Raw genomic sequence first — 12,238 nt, 5'->3', positions numbered from 1 at the left:
CGGATCGTTTGTCAGTCTCTTCAAATTTAGATTTATAATTTACTTACATGTATATTTCAGTATTTGAAAATATAACGTTGAAGTATTTTATTTGATCTTGTATACAAATCTTTTTCAAATACTCGTTTTTGCATTATTAATATGATAGACTATCTAATGAACTATGTGATATAGTTGTGTGACGTACTATCAGCGCAGATTCTTCTCTGCACAGTATTTCCGAATATGAATAGAGACAGTTTTGGAACGTTAATATAATTACACATGCTGTATATGTGGTTTATTATTATACTTATGCTTGTTTATCAAGAACTATTTTGTTGTCATTTACTGTTTGAATTATTAAAATGAGATTCAAGTTTAAGAAATTAGTTTTATTCAAACAGGACACAAATATGTGGCATAGTAAAACCTTCATTGCATTTGCATGATTTGAAGTGGTTTACCATCAAACATAATACATTGGTGATAATTTATTGGTCACTTTATGCGCATACAATGTGATAAATTTTAATTTCTCAGGTCACTTATGCATACTACAGGGAGATAATGAAGTGTTATGTACACAGGTCGCTGTTTGCAGAATACAAGGCGATATTGCAGTCTTATATGAGAGGTCAGTTTATGCAGGATACAGAGTGATAATGTAATGTTATGTTCACAGGTCACTATACTTTATATAGAATACAGTGTGGAAACACAATATTATGTTTACAGGTCACTTTATGTAGAATACAAGGTGATAGTGTTATGTTCACAGGTCATTTTATGCAGAATACAGGGCAATATCTAATGTTCACAGGTTTTATGCAGAATGCACGGTGATAATGAGATGTTTGGTACATACTTCCCTTAATGTAGAATACAAAGGGGAAATGAAGTGTTATGTTCATCGGTCACTTAATGCGGAACAGGTTGCTTTATGTGGAACGTACGGATGATATCCTTCGGAGTTATGTGCCCAGTTTACATTATGTTGTACGCACGGGTGATATCCTCATGTTATGTGCCCAGGTTGCTCTATGTGGAACGCACGGGTGATATCTTTCGGAGTTATGTGCCCAGGCTGCGTTGTATTAAAACTTGTTGTACGCACGGGTGATATCCTTCGAGTTATGTGCCCAGGCTGCGTTGTATTAAAACTTGTTGTGCGCACGGGTGATATCCTTCGAGTTATGTGCCCAGGCTGCGTTATGTTTTACGCACGGGTGATATCCTTCGAGTTATGTGCCCAGGCTGCGTTATGTTTAATACACGGGTGATAACTTTTGGGTTATGTGCCCAGGTTGTATTAGTTGGTTCGCACGGGTGATAGCCATCTGGTTATGTGCCCAGGCTGCATTATGTGGAGCACACGGGTGATAGCCATCTGGTTATGTGCCCAGGCTGTGTTACATGGAAAAAACAAATTGATGACATGTCCAGTTGACAAGAGGGTTTTGGAGATGCATGGATCTGATGTTGTCGATAGAATAGTGATTGTGGCTTGGTTATGGTGTGATGTCATGTCCACTGCTGACTGTTCGAGATAAGTAATGTTAACTTCTTGTTTGTGGCGAGGAAAGTATACCTGAATCGGTTGTCTTACAATTTTGCTTCTATTCATCCATATATTTCTATATTTTACTTAAACTGTTTAGTACACAGTTAGTTAGCTTCTTTTTGCTTTCACTGAACTGTTTTAGACTAAAATATCTAATTATTAATTTCTCTTGAGATATATTGTTCGTACGAATAATAGAAGTATCATGATATAACAATAAGAATACATTTGTTTCGATAGTAATATTAGTATGAAAGTAATGCTTTCTTTATAGCTTTTAGAATATACTGATGATTATTTTATTACACTCGTACTTTCTGATGACATCATACTGAATGACATTTGAATATTTTAGAACTGAATGGGCAGATTTGATATAAAATAGTACGAACCTGGATTGGATGCTGGATGTACAGGAGGGCACAATAACTGCAGTTGAGGTTAAGAATGTTATAGTTACAAGTCTTCAAATTAGCACCAGATGATAAGATGGTATCGTATGTTATTTGGTATTTCTTGGTAATTTTTCCCTCTTTGTTGAACTTGATATTTGCTGTCAAAATACATAGTCTAAACCTATACTGAATCTGTTTTTGTTCTGATAATTGAGATTAGAGAATAATTGATTTACTCACAGCTTTAGTGTGAGTAAACCTAGTTTAAGCAATAGGTCGTGTACATACGAACTAAGGGATTTTGCATAAGTGAAGTCACCGTGTCCCCCCATACCATCGTCTAGAAACATTACTATTTTCTGACCCCTGGATCTAACATGCCTTACTGGTACTCTCATAAGCTTGGAAAAAATAAAACCTGCTGTGGATATCCCGGACGGAAGCACGTTATAAATATAGAAATTTTTGCCACTTTCATCTTCTCACGAGAAACCCAAGTATTCTCTATGATCTGATCTTGAAATATTTCTATTATATGGTAGGCAGACTTTAAATCAAAAGTGAAAACAAAATCTCCTTTTTTGAAAATGTCTGAAGCCACTGAAACGTCTTCATATTTATACTTAAATTTTACCAAATGCGGATTAATATGGCGACAGTCTAAAACTAACCTAGGCTTGCCTGATTTTCCGAAAGCTACTGTCAAAGGATTTACAACGGTCGGAATTCTGTTTAATTTTGTAATACAGCTTTTTTCCAATAATTTTGAAATCTCTCTTTTAACGAAATCTGGATTTTCCCCAGCCGATTTGTTATTTTTCAGCGTACAATGAGTTGGTAAAGTTTTAAACGGTAATTTATACCCTTCTGTAATAATATTTTTCATGTAACAATCAATTTCGATATTTTCCCACTTATGTATACAACTTTTCAGTCGCCCAACTGGCGACGCGCCTTCTGGCGCTGTGGAAAAATCAGTTCTGTTTTTAGAACTATTTCTCACCAAACTATTTTCAGCCGTTTCATTGCTACATTTTACATCATTCATGCAAACATTTTCAGTACAAACAGAATAAGAAACTGTACTTACAGTCCCTGGCTCGCGGATTTTGCTTTTTCCGCGTTACCACCGGCACAAATATTTGCCTTGAGTGAAAAATTGCGATGATTTTTTCACATTGAACGGCTGTTGACAAGAGCAAAAAATCGCGGTGATTATATAATACACCGCAATAGAAGTATCAATAAATGCCCGCGGCGAGTCACGAGGAATAATCTCAGCGGGTCGCAGTGATTGATAATGTGAATTGCGATGGATCGCGGTGAACCACCGGCAATCACCGCGAAATCCAGGTAAATTTTGTAGGTTAAATACATATAAACTCTCTACTGTTGTTACATGTATAATTGCATTAGTTTTTTCTGTTAAATTGGACAAATAATAGGGTTTAAGAACAAATAAATAAAATTTATGTTGATATGCCATTCCATTAGATTAGTAAATATCTATAGTATTTAACAAATTAAAATTTATTCCTATCTTACCTTTTGGATAAATTTCAAAATTTACACGTAGGGCTTGGCGTTGGAATTCTGTAGTTTTAATTTGAAATTTAATGATTTCCTGTTGAGGATTAATGTTTATATTCATTCGCAAAATAAAACAGAAATATAAGCAATATATAGCATAAACTGTCTCATGTCATTGTGGAGTACCGAAGTTGGAGAAACAAAAAATGACCCGTTTAACACTTGCAGGAAGTGTCACTTTTCATACTGTTTATTGTCATCAATATTTTAAGCATAGTCAAATACTGTATAATACACGTACTTGACACTTGACACTTTTCTATTTTTGTAAAGAAACAGTTGCACAATGTGATATGTATTATGAACATACATTAATTATATCAGGCCTTTTTGTTATAGAATATTATATAAAATATATAAAGAAATCGTTGTTTAAGTACTTTCTAAGTAAACCACTTTACATTTCGGCAAGGATGGTCACCTGTTTTTACCAACTTAGTTTTAAATATAATTTTATAATAAAATTTTATTAAATCTTTAGGCACAATAAAAATCAGAATTAAGAGTCTTTGTATTTTCGTTTTCGGCAAAGGCCGACTCTTATTTTATCCAATTGTAGCTAGTTTTAACAGTTTTAACCAAATTTACACAATTTTTACATGTTTTACATAGAAAAGAAACAAAGGTAATAAAACTTTAATAAGAAATGAGCCGTGCCATGAGAAAACCAACATAATGGGTTTGCGACCAGCATGGATCCAGACCAGCCTGCGCATCCAATCTGTCTGGTCAGGATTCATGCTGTTCCGTTACAGTTTCTCCAATGCCAATAGGCTTTAAAAGCGAACAGCATGGATCCTGACCAGACTGCGCGGATGCTGGTCGCAAACCCACTATGTTGGTTTTCTCATGGCACGGCTCAAATAACTTTAAGAAATCCAGTAGGAATGACATAGGAAAATCCAGAAGAGAGGAAGTACATTAAAAACAAGCAGACGACGACAGGCAACCGAAAGCAGGCAACAGGTAAACAGGTAATTTTTGGCTAAGAATTATACCGCGAAATTGAGGTGTCCCGTACTCAGGAAATGCGTGTAGATCTTTTATTATCCAATAGATTTGCTTCCAACTTTCCACATCGATAAAAGATAGATACAGCTACATTGACAGGGCATTTTCATTAAGATATCAACATTAAACTAAACACAATTACTTAAAAACGGCCTATTTTCAGTAAAATTACCGGTAAAATTTCATACAGCGCGGTCGTAAATAGCTATTATGTCTAAAAAGTCAATAAATTGAAATTAATGCGGATATTTAATTTGGACTTTCGGCTAGGAAAGGCAAAAAACAGAATTAAAAAATCTTTAATAATAACAAAATGCCGTCAATTTAAAAACATACAGTAAAGCGAAATTGTTAACCATTATGCGAATAGTAAAGTACATGGAGTAACATATTTATCGATATGACATATAGACGTGGCGTGTAATCTGAATGGAAGGTATCGGACGTAAATACATTGTTGTTATAAATGTGTAAAAGTTAGTTTATATAATGAAAACATACGTATTTCTGTTGGAGTTTAAAGCACTGACTTAAAAATATTTTTATGATATTTATTTTGCATCCATGGAAAATTTATCTGTTATCATGATATATATTTCTAGTTTTTATTAAATCAATCATTTTTATTGCAAAAGTTTCATGAACATTATCGGGTGAAAATCAATTCCGTTTTAAATGCAGATATTTTATAAACATTATAAAATCATTTTCGATATTATTAATTTCACTATGTAACACCTTCAACGCCTTATTTACATGTAGCAGACTTGGTCACTAAATATTACAGAAAGCTGTAAATATATGATTTTTAAACTCGTAATCTGATAATATCTGATAAAAATTAATTCACTATATAATTGAGCCGCGCCATGAGAAAATCAACATAGTGGCTTTGTTACCGCGCAGTCTAGACAGGATCCAAGCTGTTCGCTTTCATAACCTACTGCAGTAAGAGAAACAGTTAGCGAACAACACAGATCCTGGTCAGACCGCGCGGATGCGCAGGCTGGTCAGGATCCATGCAGGTCGCAAAGCTACTTTGTTGGTTTTCTCAAGGCGCGGCTCTTATTATGCAAAACTCCTGGAAAATAATAAGATATAAGATAACGAAGTGAAATCTTCAATTACCTCATCGTTAGTTCTAATAAGTCCTTTAATTCCTGATCTGTTTCTTGTCGTCACACATGTATTTTACAAGAAAATGCGAAATTTGATTCGTCCGTTGACGAAATGTCATTATAGGTTACTTTTTAATTCCAGCGTAATTCTGTAACTTTTAAGTTAAACACAATATCACAACTATGATGAACAATGACTGTTTTCATGTCTTTAATTTTCACGTGTACTTAATGCTTGACTAGTAACATTTTTATTGGTTAACGAACTGATCAGTGGAAAATTTAGAACATAGCATGAAACACTCAAATAAGTATCAATCATAATTAAATTCATATCTCGGAATTAAAACAAATGGGCATCATTGCACTTGGGGCAATTATCGACCACAATACGTTGATGAATGAAATCGAATTTTGGATGTGTGATGTATTTTCGCAACTCAGCCATCAACATATTCAATTACTTCAACATAAATAGTGTTTTATTAAATATTGTTGCAATATTATTCAAAACCAAAATCATCTGGTTAAAATGAATTAGCTAATTATAGTATACGAGTCCAATGAAATTACATAACGCCGGAATTTTAAAAGCAGTGACAGTCTTTTGTGCATTTATGAAATTATAGAATTTAATGGAAATTATACTTGAAATAGAATAGTTAGAATATATAAATGCTTGCAAAATACAAAATACTATTTATTTTCATCTTGTCTAAATAAATTAACAAATAATACAGTAGTACATGTAAATATACATGTATTATACAAGTTCAAAGACATAATGACATTAAATTTCATAACCCTGATGTTTTAAAAATATAATCCTTTCATTTATTAAATTATGTAAGTTAATGGAAATAACACCTGAAATAGAGAAGTAGAAAGAAAGAAATGATTCAAAAATATAAAACATTGTTTAATTTCTCCATTTCTTATCCCATCATAGTGTTGAAATTTTAAATTAATTGTATACATAACAACAAGCCACTGCATTTACCTGTAAATCGCGGCGAACCACCGGCACTTCATCGCGATGCGCCGCGACCGTCATCGCGGGACACCGCAATCGATTTTATTGCATTTGGTCGCGGCGGACGCTGTTAAATGTATTGCGGAGATGCATGAAAAAACGCGCATCCCCGCGGCTCAGGAAATTGTCCGCGCTAGGGTCCAATCGCGGGGAAGCGCGGACTTTGAAAATTCCGCGAGCCAGGGACTGTATCTTATCATTCGACTTGTCACTGCTTGGTACTCTACACTCGAATTCCCAGTGTCCTGGCTTGCCACACGAGAAACACAGCTCTGGTCTGTTTGGTCTGCTGGTGGTGACCGTTGGAATACTTCCCCATGTTGGCGCTGGCTTAGGTGCATTCGACTCCGTTTGCGTGAAACGTGCAAACGGTGAAAATCTCTTGGAACCGGAATATGGACGTTTGCTCTTCATTTTACGATTTGCTCTGGCTTCTGCACGAGCGATCTTCTTTTCATCTTCGGAGTCTGATGCAAGTGGGTTGCTTTGATACTCTTTGACAACCGACCATCCTAGGTCTGAAGAATCAGCTATTCTTATAAGCTTTTGACGATTATGAATTAAGCTCAAACCTTCTGAAATGCTTGTTGACGCTCCGCTCAAGTCCATGTCCCGAACCTTCGTGTCTGCTTCCTTCAACGTGTTTGTTACTTTTGCGTTAAATTTAAACTGGTCTTCGCAACTTTTCCTCTTGAAAACGTAGCTGTCATTTTTCAAAATATCCTGTTGAATTTTGCACAACTGACTGTCCGCAATAGATTTCTGATTGCTCAGTAATTTTTCCTCGAACGATTCTAGTTTTGAAGACATTAACTCCTCCAAACGATCCATCATGGCGTTCTCGCTACTCCTATAGTCCATTCTCTCTGTTTCGTTTCCCGTAGCCATTTCCAAAAACTTAATGTCCGTATTAAACGTACTACTGAGGTGCACGCTAGAACTGACCAATTTTACATCAACAAATCACATACCCGATACAAATGATTTCTATTGGACAAATTTTAGACAAAACAATGAACCATTGGCTACCCTTTCAATACCTCTTACTGAAGCGGTTTAATGAACCGTAACTTGCAGACATAACTTTTCCGCTATACTACGTAACGCGGAAAAGGTAAAATTATCTTCATGTTTTGTTCGGATTATATTTTTTTCACTGAAATATTGCCCATTCAATTTCTAAAAATTAGTGCCACCCCATTCCGGAATATTTTTCAGCAACCACTTGCTTGAATTCAGTGAAACTTCATACAAAGCTTCACTCCCAACAGAAGATGTGAATATTATATTCAAGTATCGGTCCGATGATTTTTCCCTAAGGCCTAAAAATTGTTTGTTTAACAAAAAGTTGCAAAACTGCACTTTTTATGCTTTAAATATGGGCAGTGATGTTAAAATCAACTTACTGGTGCTCTAAAGGCATTGTTACCCCCTTATTTGTATTCATTTTTTGACACAAAAATAATTTTAAAAATAAAAAAACAATAAAAAATTACTGACCTACCTACACTTATTTTGTTTGCATGTTAGCGGAAACAAACATTTTTTGTTATGCCTAAGTTATTGCATTTTACTTTTCAACATTGGTAAACTAAAGTGCAATCATTTACATGTATATGTTGCCCTTTATTTCCATATTAGATCAATTTGTTCTCGTTCACCGATAGATAATGAAAATCATCACCTCAATACAAGTCTTTCTTATTATTTTTCTGCAATGTTGTGGTGTATTTTATTACGGAAAATATGAAATAAGCGTTGTTTACTGGCATTCTTATACTTTTGTTTAGTTATACATGTAAGTATCTATTTAACATTAACTCAAATGATGATCTGACGTTATTTCAGTTCGGAGATTATATAATTAAGTTATACTTTAAAGGGGTGAATAAGCAATCATGTTAATACGGGCCACTACACGACACTTAAAGACTGTTGTTGTGATAGTTAATAGAATAGTTAGGAAGATCCATTGAAAGGATAGAACGCAACCAAGTAAATAATGGCATACTGGGTTTGATTGACAAACACTATTGATTGTTCTCCCTTTATTTAAACATTCTAATTTCCCTTCAATGATCTCACGTGGATAATTTAACTAATGTTTTGAAATAACAATGATTTTACTAATATAATGAAAATGAAGCTTGACGTTTGCTTATTTATATAGTATGTGTTTGCTAGTACCTTGGTGTGTCATTCGGGTTTTTTGTATGTGTGTGTGGGGGGGGGGGTGTAGTTTAATGGTATATTGTGTATATAAATTATGCACTAACTTAAGATTTGTTGAAGTTGCTACATGTAGACGAGTTTATGGTAATCGTACACATTGTTACCAATTTTATGGACTTCTAATACTCCCATTGTAGTTTTACAAGAGTTTATGAAATTAAAATTGTAAGAACCCAGCCGGAATGCCATTAACAAGTCCCAAATCCGTAACTCCAGTGTCAATGTCCGACCTAAAGAAAAACACATAGGCTTCATGGGTCTGTTCGTATCCAGAACATGACTCTGTCCTTAATTAAGAGGTCCGAAAATGTATAGACACTGAGTGGAAATGTTCACTGTAGTGTTACAGAGTCACATAAACTCAGAATCCAGGTTAAAAGGTCAAGGTTTTTCTAGGCACGGTGAGATGAAACAATTGTAAATGGCGTAAGTACATGACTTACGCTACATCTTCAGTGGATCAACATTGATTTCGTCATTTCCTTCAATGAATCTCCAGTAATATCAGTCAAATCCAACAAAACGTCTTAGATGAAACATGTCAAAGTAGTAAACGCACAGTTTTTGCTCAGCCCATATTTCCTTCATCCATAGTTTGAATGCTTAACTGCCACTTGAATTTGCCACATAACACTTAAAGCTGTAGGGTATACTCTTGTAGCCTTTAATCATTATTATAATATGCTTTTTTTCTGTTAAAACACCATTACGCTAGAATGACGTCACATTAACATGCGGTGACGTCAATGTTTTGTTGCGACCAAGAAAGAGCGCTACTATATTTTATCTACTATTTTATCTACTATTTTAGATTACGGGCGTATTAGAATCGAACTAATTTATAGCAAACCCATGTTTTAACACTATTTAACACTCGGGTTGTTATACGTCGTACAAATAATTTCACTCGGGCTATGCCCTCGTGAAATTATTACGCCCGACGTATAACCGCCCATCGTGTATGCATAGTGTTAAAGCACGCTTTGCTATAAATTATTTCTTAATTCATCAAGGATTTTAATTCTGTGGTGCCATTTAACACTTTCTGATTGTAGTGATGTTCTTCTTACCTTAATTTTGACTGCTTTCCATCTATGTTTCCAGCTGTGACATCTGCGGCGGGCTGCTACAACGTGAACTGTAAAGTTGACCCCTGTACTTTCTTTGATCCTCTCCAATGCACCAACCATCCAAATGTCAAATGCATGTAAGATTCTTTGTCAAATTGCCATTTTCACATATTTGATGTCGTGAGTGTGAAATAAAGCAACTGCAAAGTTTTGTTATTACGTATTGGTTAATAAATGGGAGAGCGGTGCATTTGAGTGATAATGGCCCTGGCAAGGTGATAATAGCCCAATGTGGCCTCTAGAATGTTAACAAGCTTTATCTTTGATTTGACCTGATGACCTATTTTCTGACCACACCTGACCAAGATTGAAGATAGACAGGTTTAAAAATTATCAAGATTAACATTCTGACCAAGTTTTATTATGATATATATGGTCATAAATATGGCCTCTAGAGTGTAAACTAGCTTTTCCTTTGATTTTATTCAGTGACCCAGATTCGAACTAAAGATCATAAAGATTAACATTATGACCATGTTTCATGAAGATAATTCAAGATTTGGTCATAATGTGGCCTCTAGATTGTTAACAAGCTTTATCTTTGATTTGACCTGGCGGCCTTGTTTTTTACCCCACCTGACCCAGATGATCTTGACCTTAAGATCGTTAAAGACCTGCTCCAGTCCTACCTTTTAACCTTAACTTGTCATTGAAAAAGCACGGAAGTCCTGACTATGAACAGTGCCTGTCAAAATAGGGTTTATTTTATATAAAATTCTTTATAAAACACCTTTGGATTTAGATGCTAAAGTTTGGCGTGTGGCCGTTAACTGTTACCTATTGTAATCATGGGTTGCATACTACAACAGAGTTTGAACAGCCTCGGAGTAGGGCTTTAAGATAAACATTCTGGTCAAGTATCATTATGATGTGGTCATAAATTTGGTCTCTAAAGTGTTATATAGCTTCTCATTTGATTTGATCTGGTGACCTGGTTTTTGAACCCACAAGACCCAGATTACAACTTGATTTAAAGATCATCAATATTAACATTCAGACCAAGTTTCAAGAAGATACAAACATAAATGCGACCTCTAAAGTGCTAACAAGTTTTTCCGTTGATTTGACCTGGTGACCTAGTTTATGATCCTACGCGACCCAAATTCAAACTTGACATTGAGGTCATCAAGACAAACATTCCGATTAATTCTCATGAGTTTCAAACTTTAAAAATGTTACTTTTGATTTTACCAGCTGACCTAAATTTTGACCCCACCTGACCTAGATTCAAATTTGAACTAAAGATCATCAAGGTTAATATTCTGACCACGTTTCATGAAGATACAGTCATAAATGTGGCATCTAAAGTGTTAACAAACGTGTCCTTTGAGTTTTTGACCTCAGGCTGGTGATCTTGTTTTTGAACCCACATGACCCAGATCTGAATTTGGCCTAAAGATCATCAAGATTAACATTCTGACAAAGTTTCATAAAGATATGGTCATAAATGAGGCCTCTAGAGTGTTAACTAGTAAGCCTTTCCTTTGAATTGACCTGGTGACCTAGTTTTTGACCCCTACTAATGCAGATTTAAACTTAACCTAAAGAACATCAAGATTAATATTCCTACCAAGTTTCAACAAGATATGGTCATAAATGCGGTCTCTAGAGTGTTAAAGGCCTAGATTTTGGCAATGGGCCAAGGGATTTCTGTCTTCACCAGCACAGCTGGGGGCTAATGACCATCACAGTATGGTTCCAATAAACAAGGGTCATTGTTTATTGGAGAGTCAGTCTACCTTTCAAGTGTATCAATTAGTGAGAAGGGGAAACAAAGTAATTTATTTTAAATTAATGAATAATTAATAAGATTTAAAGTTATACGAGGGTTTTTTTTTTTTTTTTTTTTGGATTTCTATGTAAAGAAAAATATTGTTGATCAAGCACAATAATAAATTAATCATAAACTTATTTTCACAATAATAAAATAATGAGAAACTTTCTTACAGAAATATGCAAGTTTTTATTTTTTTTCAAATTCTGTCTGGAGAATTGTGATATTTCAGAAAAATGTGACTTTCACTCATCTAAAGCTGGCAGAATACTGTAGATAACATTTATCTTAAATTGGAAACAGTATGTGCATTTCAAAGTTACAAAGCAAAGCATGAAGAAAGTCACTTTTGGCAACAAACTGAAGATGAAAATTGAGTATAGATGGAACACAATAATTTTATATTATTTTT

The sequence above is a fragment of the Mercenaria mercenaria genome, chromosome 18, assembly GCF_021730395.1.
Source record: "Mercenaria mercenaria strain notata chromosome 18, MADL_Memer_1, whole genome shotgun sequence".
In the NCBI taxonomy this organism is placed as follows: Eukaryota; Metazoa; Mollusca; class Bivalvia; order Venerida; family Veneridae; genus Mercenaria; species Mercenaria mercenaria.
The sequence above is the reverse complement of the archived record's forward strand: the minus strand, read 5'-3'. Positions refer to the sequence as shown.